Source organism: Nipponia nippon, unplaced genomic scaffold, assembly GCF_047370975.1.
Source record: "Nipponia nippon isolate SJK-2023a ecotype South Korea unplaced genomic scaffold, ASM4737097v1 scaffold_77, whole genome shotgun sequence".
NCBI classification, from domain to species: Eukaryota; Metazoa; Chordata; class Aves; order Pelecaniformes; family Threskiornithidae; genus Nipponia; species Nipponia nippon.
In genome coordinates, this window is record NW_028262399.1 from 19,519 (window position 1) to 31,814 (window position 12,296).

Below are 12,296 nucleotides of genomic sequence, written 5' to 3' on the forward strand. Positions count from 1 at the left end.
AAAAGAGCCAGGGAGCGCCAGGGCACGAGCGGCGCCTCGGAGGTGCAAGAGCAGCAGGCAAGAACTGAGCCCAAAGGGCCCAGAGGAGCCCTGACAAGGGGCTGTGCTCAATGCTGTTAGAGAGGAGAAGCAGCAACCCCCCGGGGGCCACCCTGGGCGTCCGCCCTGGGCGTCTAGAAAGCGTCCTCCCCCCGCATGCGGGGCACAAGGGCCACCTTCATGGAGCAGGAGCAGCAGGCACCTAGCCAAAATGGCCCAAAGCAGCCCTGCCTGGCAAGGGGCCGTGCTCAGTGCTGCAGAGGAAGGCAAAAAACCCCCGGGGACACTTGCTAGCCCAGCGTGGGGGAAAAAAAGCCTTCCTCCCCCCAGCTGCAGGGCACGAGAGGCCATCTTCGTGGTGCATGAGCAGCAGGCAGTAACCCAGCCAAAATGGACCAGAGGAGACAGCCCCAGCTGTGTTCCTGTCTGAAACTAAGAAATGTTTTTGCCTGTGTCCTGGTTTCAGCTGGGATAGAGTTGATTTTTTCTTCCCAGTAGCTGGTACAGTGCTGTGTTTTGGATTTAGTATGAGAATAATCTTGATAACACACTGATGTTTTAGTTGTTGCTCAGTAGTGATTACACCAGTCAAGGACTTTTTAGTTTCCCATGCTCTGCCCGGTGCACAAGAATCTGGGAGGGGGCACAGCCAGGACAGCTGACCCAGACTGGCCCAAGGGCTATTCCATACCATATCACGGGATTCTTACTATATAAATTGGGGGGAGTTGGCTGGGGGGCAGCGATTGCTGCTCAGGAACGGGCCAGGTATCGGTCGGTGGGTGGTGAGCAATTGTATCGTGTATCACTTGCTTTGTATATTATTATTGTATATTATTATTATTATCATTATCATCATCATCATCATCATCATCATCATTACTACTCCTACTCCTACTCCTACTCCTACTCCTAGTACTATTCTATTCCATTTTACTTCAATTATTAAACTGTTCTTATCTCAGCCCATGAGTTTTCTGACTTTCACCCTTCCAATTCTCTTCCCCATCCCACTGGGGTGCGGGGAGTGAGCGAGCGGCTGCGTGGTGCTTAGTTGCTGGCTGGGGTTAAACCATGACAGTCCTTCTTGGTGCCCAACATGGGGCACAAAGGGTTTGAGATAATAACAGATTAACCAGAGTGTATTAAGGAATTTGTATCTGTTAACAGTTGCCCGTCATAATTTTGATTCATCTGCTCTCGGTATTAGTCTACTTGATCTGCACCATGCTCTTGTTTTTGCAGTACGTGTTAAAGATTGGTGTTGGTTTTTGCAGTTTGCTGTTCTCTGCAGTGATTGGTGATGTTTTGCTTTGGAGACTTCTTATTAAAACACTGACCTTGAGTGTTACCTGGTATTTGGGTTTTGTACTGAAGACATTACTGTACTTCGGGTACCACCTCATGGAGACAATTAGCAATTATACCTCTTCCTCTGAGAGGTTTTTTATGGAGGAAATACAGAATGGCACCTTCGCTGCCTTCTTCTATGATGCTTCATCCTTCGTTACAACAACTTTTTTATATCTCCAACATCCTTCGGTAGTTAAGATAGATCTATTGATAGTTCTTGGGAATATTGTTTCTGTTTTGTCTAAGGTTAATAAGCATTTTAAGAATATCATCCAGAGATCTGCCCCAAGGCTGGATAGTTACGAGTGGCAGGGTGTGTGGGAGAGTATGGGACATTCACATCCTTGGCATAGACTAACTCAGGAGAGGGTATTGCAAAGACCCAAAAGGGTACCGGTGGGCTTTTGGTATAGCTGCCTTGGAGATGGAGGAAATTAAACAGCTGTCTACCCTGCCTGGTCTCTCGAAGGACCCTTCTATTGTGGGGCTGCTGAGGGCCGAAGAACAAGAGGTGCCAATCGCTACCACAACAGTGCACCGGCAGCAATATTGCACCAACAGAGACTCCCTGATTCCCATCCATAAGCTGATTCGTCGACTGGAGAGCCAAGGAGTGATCAGCAAGACTCGCTCACCTTTTAACAGTCCCATATGGCCAGTGCGAAAGTCTAATGGAGAGTGGAGACTAACAGTAGACTACCGGGGCCTGAACGAAGTCACGCCGCCGCTGAGCGATGCCGTGCCGGACATGCTGGAACTTCCATACGAACTGGAGTCAAAGGCAACCAAATGGTATGCCACAACTGACATTGAAAATCAAACATACAATGGACTGTTAAAGACTACACTAAAAGCAAAGGGCGGTGGGACATTCAAACACTGGGATACACATTTAGCAAAGGCCACCTGGTTAGTCAACACTAGGGGATCTGCCAATCGAGCTGGCTCTGCCCAGTCAAGACTTTGACGTACTGTAGAGGGGGATAAAGTCCCTGTAGCGCACCTAAAAAATATGATGGGGAAGACAGTCTAGGTTACTCCTGCCTCAGGCAGAGGTAAACCCATCCGTGGGATTGCTTTTGCTCAAGGACCTGGGTGCACTTGGTAGGTGATGCGGGAGGATGGGGAATTCTGATATATACCTCAAGGGGATTTGATTTTGGGTGAAAATAGCCAATGAACTGAATTGTAGAATGGTAGTTGCTATATAATACCGGATGTCATCACTTCAATGATTACTATGAGCCATATCAACAGTATACAGTAAGAATCACCCAGATTAATGAAGAATGAACTTTGAGGAAACCGAGCAAAGTGCAGCGGTGATGGAACCAGAACTGGCTTCAGCATGCAACAATCCAACACCACACACCATCTCTCCTGCCCTGAAAGACTGTTATGACAGATGGAGCCCAAAGTCATGGACTAAATCAACTCAACAAACATTTTAGAGGGATAGCCTATAGACTAAGGAAATTATGTCTGTGTGTGTCTGTGTGTCTGTGTGTCTGTGTGTCTGTGTGTCTGTGTGTGTCTGTGTGTCTGTGTGTCTGTGTGTCTGTGTGTCTGTGTGTGTGTCTGTGTGTGTGTCTGTGTGTGTCTGTGTGTGTCTGTGTCTGTGTCTGTGTCTGTGTCTGTGTCTGTGTGTCTGTGTGTGTCTGTGTGTCTGTGTGTGTCTGTGTGTGTCTGTGTGCGTCTGTGTGTGTCTGTGTGTCTGTGTGTCTGTGTGTGCGTCTGTGTGTGTGTCTGTGTGTCTGTGTGTGTGTCTGTGTGTGTGTCTGTGTCTGTGTGTGTGTCTGTGTCTGTGTGTGTCTGTCTGTGTGTGTCTGTGTGTGTGTCTGTGTGTGTGTCTGTGTGTCTGTGTGTCTGTGTGTGTGTGTGTCTGTGTGTGTGTGTGTCTGTGTGTGTGTGTGTGTCTGTGTGTGTGTGTGTGTCTGTGTGTGTGTGTGTGTGTGTGTGGTGAAAGACCTGGGCATGACGTATATGGTATGGAATAAGGGGTGGATACTGTCCTGGTTTCAGCTGGGATAGAGTTAGTTTTCTTCTTAGTAGCTGGTAGAGCGCTGTGTTTTGGATTTAGTATGAGAATAATGATGTTTTGGATGTTGCTAAGTAGTGCTTACACCAGTCAAGGACTTTTTAGCTTCCCATGCTCTGCCCGGTGCACAAGAAGCTGCGAGGGGGCACAGCCAGGACAGCTGACCCAGACTGGCCAAAGGGCTATTCCGTGCCGTATGACATCATGCTCAGTATGTAAACTGGGGGGCAGTTGGCCAGGGGGCAGTGATCGCTGCTCGGGAACGGGCTGGGTGCTGAGCAATTGTATCGTTTATCACTTGCTTTGTATATTATTATTGTATTATTGTATTTTATTATTATTATTATTATTATTATTATTATTATTATTATTACTACTCCTACTTATTATTATTATTATTATTATTATTATTATTATTATTATTACTACTCCTCCTCCTATTCTACTTCATTTTACTTCAATTATTAAACTGTTCTTATCTCAATCCACAAGTTTTCTGACTTTCACCCTTCCAATTCTCTCCCCCATCCCACTGGGGTGGGGGGAGTGAGTGAGCGGCTGGGTGGTGCTTAGTTTCTGGCTGGGGTTAAACCATGACAGCCTGTCTGAACAAACTGTTCTTTTAGGCAAAACACTATTATTCACATTGAAAACAGCAGAAAATGCTACTGCTTCTGCCCATTCCTGCTACAAAACGACCATAATCACCTCTTAGAAACAACCAGGAAAAAATAATACACACACACACACAAGCACACACATCTCTATATCTAGACCTACCTGAGTGTGAAAAGCTGAGCTGTGACTTGCAGGAGAAGCGTGCTCCTGTGAGACTTCTCGTCCTTGCTCTCCTCCCATCAGCGAGCAATGTGGTGAGAAACAATTTCACAAGTTAAGCCCGAAAAGCAGTCGTGCGGTACGAAAAATGCTCATGCACAACATCCATTTGCTTGAATATACATGTTGTCTCTGTGAACAGCTGCCTCTACATACACCATCACAAAATATCAAACCACTGCAGAAAAAAAATAAAAAGAATACATCTTTTACTAAGCATCAAGGAAGCTTATAGTTCTGCTTCATTAGGAGCAGTTTAGCCGACACTCAAAGTAAAACTAAAAATAACGAGAAGCATAACCAAGGTTGTCTTTCAGTCTGTAAAAACACCTACAAAGAAAGAGCCCTAACAAGTTAAACCAATTCTGAGTCTTGGATCTCAGGCCCAAGAGAAACCTGCAGCCCAATGAAGAAGATGATTGAAAAAGAAAAGGCAGTGGCTCGCTCAGTGCATGACTTGCCGCAGTACACAGCAGAGGCTTTAGCAGAAAGAGACCATTTCTGATTGACAGCGTTTAATCTAGAAATGATTGAATGGGTGAGGAGGGGAAAAAAACAAAATTACCACCACCTTCTTTTCATCATGAATTCCCAGAGCAGGCATGTGCCTTTAGATGTGCACACAAATATTCTCCGTTCTGGAATTTAAAATACCTTGAAGTTGGGAACAAGGTGGACGTGCTCATCTTCATCCCAAGAGACGTAATTCGGCTTTGCTCTGGATGGGCAATGGTGCTCCACTTACAATCTTGCGCTACTACGGTGCGTAAAGCCTCCACATCCCACCCTGAGATTAGAACCATTTTTAGGATTATTTTGTAAAAATTCCTTGGATAAAATTAAGCAGTATCAACACAGTACCACCTTAGATAGCAACTATCTTTAACCTCAGGACCCGGAAGAATGATGGAGAAGATCATGCTGGGTGCCACTCAAAGACTTGTAAAGAACAATGCATAGAAAAGAACAATAAAATAAAAGATATTATAAACAATAAAACAAATATTAACAATAAAAAAAAATAAAGAACAATCAGGCACAGTCAACACGGGTTCACAAAGGGCAAGCCCTGTCTAACTAATTTTATATCCTTCTACGATAAGGTCACCCGCCTAGTGGGTGAAGGGATGGCGGTGGATGCAGTTTTTCTGGGTTTTAGTAAGGCTTTTGGCACTGTCCCTCACAGCATCCTTCTGGACAAGTCACCCAGCTGTGAGATGAGCAGGTAGACAGTGCGCTGGGTGAAGAATTGGCTGAACGGCAGGGCTCAAAGGGTTGCAGTGAATGGGGCTCCATCTGGCTGGTAACCAGTCACCAGCGGTGTTCCTCCAGGCTCAATTCTAGGGCCAGTTCTGTTCAATCCTTTTCTCAATGATCTGGATGCAGGAGTTGAATGCACCCTTAGGAATGATACGGAAGTGGGAGGTGCTGCTGACTCTCTCGAGGGACAAGAGGTCTTGCAGAGGGGTCTGGACAGGTGGGAGCACTGGGCAATCATCAACGGCGTGAAACTGAACAAGACCAAATGCCGGATTCTGCACCTGGGACGGAGTAACGCCGGGCACAAGTCTAAATTGGGAGAGCAGCCCTGCAAAAGGGGTCTGCAGGTGCTGGGTGACAGCAGGCTCAACAGGAGGCAGCAGTGTGCCCTGGCAGCCAAGAGGGCAAACCGCATCGTGGGGTGCCTCAAACACAGTGTAACCAGCCGGTTGGAAGAGGTGATTATCCCGCTGTATTTAGTGCTGGTGCGGCCTCACCTTGAGGATCGGGTGCGGTTCTGGGCCCCAGCATTTCAAAAGGATGTCAAAGTACGTGAATGCGTGCCGAGAAGGGCAGCAAAGCTGAGGAAGTGGCTGGAAGGTGTGTCCCATGAAGAGCGGCAGAGGACACTGGGCTTATCTATTTTGGAGAGAAGGAGGGTGAGCACCAGGGACCTCACAAGCACCTGCACAGCAGGAGCATCCTCACTTCCAACATCCCTGCTTTTTTACCTCCATCTCTATCTTTCATCACCCTGTGCTCTCCTCTCTCCCAGGCGCCTTCCTCACCCACTCCACCACCTCCCAATGCCTCTGTCTGTCTCCGTGTTTGTGTCGCAGATGTGACCTCAGAAGCATTGTCCCAGCCAGTTTACCTGCATCTTCTTCTCTTCTGTCTGTGCTCTCATCGTAACTGCGTCAGCTGTCTGATGGACTTTTGACCTCAAAGGGCATTTCGTCCTGCCTCCCTTCGGCTCTTAAATCCTGCTCCTGCAAGAGAAGTGACACCTCTGTGCCACCTGCATCTTTCTGAGCTGGACAGCTGCTGGGACCTGTCACCATCAGCCCCGGCTCTGCTTGAAGGCTTCTCCTGGCACAGGTGCAGCTCTGGCTGTGCTTGGTGCGGGCCATGCTTCCTGAAGGAGGACAGCAACACTCACAGTTACTCCTGGGCACTTTCCAGCTGGGAAAAGCTGATTTGAGGCAGGTTTGCCACAGGTCCGGGCGTGCTCCTTGTCCCCCAGCTCGGCCACAGGTCCCACATTTGGCTCCTTCCAGCAGGAGTGTGGAAAGCCCCTTCCCAGCTGGGAGCGCCAGGCCAAGGGCACGGGGCAGAAACAGCCCCCTCCCCTGAGCACCCCAGCCCCCAGCTGGCCTCTGCCCCCAAACTCCTAAAATTCCAAACAGGCTCGCCCCCTAACTTAATTATCTTCAGTTTTAAGAAAAGAAACTGTGTACTGCCAGATTCAGTAGTCCGACTAAGACTGTTAGAGGGCGATTTGGGCTTCAGCTCCAGAACAAAAGAATTCCCATTACAGAATCCCAGCCACCACTGCCATGATCGACTTGTCACTGACCCACAAACACTGCACTGTAAACAAATCAAACAACTAATAAAAAGTACCCTCTCCCGCCAAATCTTTGTTTCCCTCAGAACTTTAGACTACCGCAGTAATAACCATGTGCAAGGCTGGCTGCAGCAGGTGCCGGCAGAATGAGCGCCGTGGAGACGAGGGCTGCTTGCCCCCAACAAACCCCACCCGGACCAAGCGCCATGGCAGGTACAGCAGCAGGCTCCCGCTCCTCCCGGTGCTCCTGCCCTCCAGGTAGACCCCCAGCCGCCTCTGCCCGCCAATCTCTCACCCCATTGCTCCTCTGTGCTTCCCCCAACAGACAGGTTCCCTCTCCGGCTGCCGAGGGCATCAGAGGTGCCCAGCGTGAGCTCCAGCGCCCCGGCCATGCCACCACCGGTCACTGCCAGCATGCTGCCCTCCTCTGGCCCAGGGCTGCCGCTGTCCCGCGGGCCTGCTCAGCTGCACACTGTCACCTCCCAGCTGGCCCAGGCCACCGTCTGGCAGGGGGTGCCGGGGCCCCTGGGGGCCCCAGGCCAGCTGGTGCAGCTCCCTGGCGTGGTGCCGCTTCCCCCCGTGGTGCAGCTCCTCCCGATGGCGCTACTCCCCCGTGTCGTGCAGCTCCCCCACGGGGCGCAGCTCCTTCCTTTGGTCCACCTCCCCCCGTGGTGCAGCTCCCCCACGGGGCGCAACTCCCCACCGGGCCTGCTCCCTGTCCCCCTGCCTATGGCTGGGGACAGCAGGGGCTGACGGGGACGCTGCTGCCCCACCAGCCGATGGGCCTGGGGCCGTGGGCCGTGCTCCAGGGGGAGCCCCTCTACCCCACGGGCTCCTGCCTGCTGCATGTCCCCGCCCGCCCCGGCCCCCCGCCACCCCGGCCCCCCGCCACAGCGCCGCCCCACGGCTCAGCACTGGCAGCAGGGCCCCCCTGTGCTCCACACCCTGCCCCGCAGTGCCCAGAAGCCGCCAGAGGCCTTCAAGAAGGATGCGGCAGCCAGCCAGGACAGCCACCCTGCTGCCAGCCCCCACCAGCCTGCCCTGGCTCCGTCGACCCGCACAACCACCACCAAGCCCAAAGGTGAGCAGCTGCGGGTGGCAGAGCCCGCGGGCGCGCGGCCCGCGCCCAGGAAACCTTGCATCGCCACGGGCTTGGCTTGCCTTTGTTTGCTTTTTCAGCAGCGGCGACCACCCTGGCAGCCCTGCAGAAGCCTGCGGACCTGTCCGAGCAGGGGCCACACACCTTCGCCGAGGCCTTTCCTCAGCAGCCGGCTGACACCAACGTCAACGAGACGCTCGCCTGCCTCCAAACCGCGCACGGCACCGAGGCCGTCCCTGACATCTCCGACAGCCCCAGCTTCACCGCCTTGGTCCACCAGCTCCCCGACCTCTCCCAGTACGTGCCGAAAGGCGGCTGCCCCAAGGAGCGAGCGGTGGTGGCGGGGATGGGGGACAGCGAGGACACCGTCCCCGATGGCCCCGACGGCCCCGACTTGACCACCTCCCTCATCAAGCTCCCTCACCTCTCCGAGTACAGGGCAGGGGGCGGCGGCACCAAGGAGCCAGCGGCAGCGCCCATGCTGGGGGACAGCGAGGCCACCGCCCCCGATGGCCCCGACGACCCCCATGGCCCCGGCGGCCCCGACAGCACCGCCTTCCTCAACCAGCTCCCCAGCTTCCCGCAGGACAGGGCGCAGGGCGACTGCCCCCAGCACCAAGCGGCGGCAGCCATGCTAGGGGATGCCGACCCCTCCTGGGCGGGGCTGCCGACGTCCCCCTCGCTGGACCCCAAGAGGAAGCCCCACCAAGAGGTGCAGGAGGCGCTGCGGAGGCAGCCCCGCGTGGTTTTGACCTGCTTGCCGCTGCCGCCGGGCGTCACCTCCTGCCGGGTGGTGCCCAGATCGGGCAAGGCAGGCGGCAAGCAGGCCAAGCGCCCCGCGCCGGCCGGCACCCCCAAGACGCAAGACACCTCCCCGCGGGACAACATGCCGCCCAAGAAGAAGAAGGTGGTGGTGTGCCGGGTGGCAAAACACTCCAAAACCCCGCGGGAGGGGAAGCCGGACAGGGACGGCGAGGCGGCGGGTGGCAGCGGGCAGCAGGTGGGCAGCGGCGGGCACCAAGCGGGCGGCACCAAGTGCAGGGCATCTGAGGACACCAATGGGCCCGCCTCGGTGCTCCAGCCACCCAGAAGCCCTGGGGACGCCGGGGGCAAAGCGCCCCACCCCCGCTGCCCACCACGCCCGCTGCTGGTCGAGAAGGCGCGCAGCACGCATCCCCGCGCCATGTGACCCCACGACAGGCTGCTGCGCAAAAAGGTCCAGGCCAAAACACTGCGGGGGCCGAGGACGCCCCGCTCCGACCTGAGGGCCCACCTGCTGGCCTCCATCCAAAGCTTCCACCCGCTGGGGCAAAGGGTGAAGGCGGTGGGGCCGGTGCGCCAGCCGCCCCAGCCGGAGCCCCAGGCTGGCCCCAGCGTGCCCCCCAGGGTCCCCAGGCCCCTGCCCCTGGCCCCGACACCCAGCGCGGGGACGGCTGCCTCCAAGCCCCCGGCTGACGGCAAGAAGGAGACGGCACCGGCGGCGCCATCGAGCAGCAAGGCGCACAGCGGGACTGCTGCCAAACCCAAGCAGCCCAGCTGGCTGCGCCTGTCGCCCACGGGGGGCCAAACCCCGCGGGAGGGGCTGCCGCAGCAGCTGCACATGCCGCCGCGGCTGCCGCGCCCTCCCGCCGACGCCGCGCTACCACCTGACTCCCGCTGGCCCTGGGCTTTGCCCACCCCGCTGGAGGAGCAGGAGGAGTGCGTGCCCATCACGCCTGAGCAGCGGCCCGAGTGGGAGCGCCTCAAGAAGCTGGCCCAGGAGGAGCGGCAGCGGGTGGCCCTGCAGATGACACTGGGGCAGCTGCAGTTTTTTGTGCAGAGGGAGATCGACATGCAGATAGCCGACGCCTACGGCTACCCATAACCCACCGCTCCAGCACCGTCCCCCCTAGCACCCACGCACAGAGCAGATGCGCAGGCAGGGACCTGCACCCACCCGCTCCATCCCCAGCCCTCTCCCACATCCCCCCCTTTCTTCTTTCATTCATTAAAAGGCTTGCGTGTTCGCTTTGCTGCGCCTCTCTCTGCCTGCGGCCATTTGCTCAGCGGGGGGGGTGGGGTGGGGGGGGTTTAACGCAGCCTCGGCCCACCCCGCGGGTGGCTGAGCTGGGCTGGGGATGGCCACCCAGACAATGGGTAGACGGGGCATCGCTCCGGGTGGCGGGCGCCCGTGGGAGAAACTACACTGATTCGCACCAACGCCGGGAGGACGGAGGCCTCCAGCACTGCCCCAGTACCACCATCACCGCCCCGGTACCACCATCACCAGCACCGCCCCAGCACCAGCATCACTGCCGGCCAGCTGGATCCGGCCCTGGCAAGGAGCCGCAGCCGCCCCAGGGGGCCAGGCAGAGACAGCCTGAGCGCGCAAAACGCAGCTCGCCCCGTGGCCGGCGAGCGGGCGTCGCTGGCCAAGGCTCGCGCGCCGAGATCCCGCAGCTGCCGCTGCAACGGCTGCACGGCTCGCTCGGCCCCCCTCTATGGCCTCGTCCGGCGCTGCCCGGACCTCATCCACCAAAAACCCCTGCCCACAGGCCAGCCCTGAGCCACTCTCACCAGCAACTCGCAAACGCCCCGTGCCGACCGAGGCCAGAGGCTAGGATGCAAAGCATAGAAATACAGGGGCCAATATTCTTTCACGCACGTGCCGGGTCCCAGCCCAACTGGGGCAGCCCCAGTGTGCCTTTACACAGGGTTCTTGTACCCTTCACTCGGTCAGGTACCAGACCACTTGACTGATCACTCCCACCCACGCTACCGACTCCTCATCACAGGCCAACTTTGCAAAGCAGCTCTAGCTTTGCAGCATTCTTGCTGCTTGTCTACCGAGCCGCATGTCCCTGGAGTCAGTCTCGCTACAGTTCCTGATCTCTGAGGCTGGATGACGCCGGCAGGGTTTCAAAGACTTTCGAACATGGCTACGTTGCAGTCCTATGCCCCAGGAACTAAGATTTCTGACCAGCATCTTGTGTGCCTCAGGACTACAGTTCTCAGCTTTTCTCTGAAACAACATGGCCACCTTGCAGCTCTGTGCTCCAGGACTACACCTCCCAGCATGCTGCGGGGTGCTCCTTTCTTCTGTCTCACCCTGCTGGGACATTGCCTCACCGTCCTGGCTGGGCCCGATCCTCCTGCAGGCCCCAGGGTTTCTTCCCTCGGTCTGCCTGTGTCCCAGACCCCGGTGGGGCAGGGAGGAGGAGGAGAGAGGGACAGAGTGGCAGAGAGGGGTGGGATAGGGTGTTGGGGTGCCCGGAGAGGGAAAGAAGCAGGACAGAGGGACAAGAGAGAGACAGAGAGAGGAGGAGAATGGGGCAGGGAGCTGGGCAGCGGGTGGAGAAAGGAAACCCCTGGTGAGGAGTGGGCACAGGGACAGGGAGTAGGGCATGGAGGGGAAGGGGGCAGGGGGTGTCCAGGATCATGGTGACGAGCAGTGGGACAGAGAGAGCAGAGGAGGGCAGGAGGGAGGACAGAGGTATGGACCAACACAGGCAGGCTGAGGGAGAGGAATAGAGGGAAAAGGAGGGGAGGAAAAAGGAAGGGGAGAGAGAAAGGGAGAGGCAGGGACAGAGAGCAGGGCACAGAGAAGCAAAAGATCTGCAAAACAGTCAGTACTGTAAACTGCCTCTTGTCTGAAAAGATGTGAAAACTGGAGTTATCGACGACACAAGGAGCTGCACAAGCCAGGGGCCTGCTCTCGCCCTATCACCTGCTCAGCAATCTGTGACATCAGAAGAAGTGTCACAAGCAAGGTGACTTCTCACACCCAGAAAGCTAATGAGCAACACGGGACACCACAAGCACCTGCACAAGCCCAGGACGTGCTGTGACGCTAACAGCTACTCAGAGACCGGTGACCTCACAAGCACCCGCGCAGCAGAAGCATCCTCGCTTCCAACACCCTGCATTTTGCCCCTCCATCACCATCTCTGTCTCCCACCTCCCCGTGCTCTCCTCTCTCCCAGGTGCCTTTCTCACCCACTCCACCACCTCCCAGTGGCTGTCTCTGGCTCTCTGTGGCAGATCTTACCTCGGCAGCAGTGTCCCAGCCGGGTCACCTGCATCTCCTTCTCTTCCTCCTCTGCTGTCATTGCAACTGCGCCAGG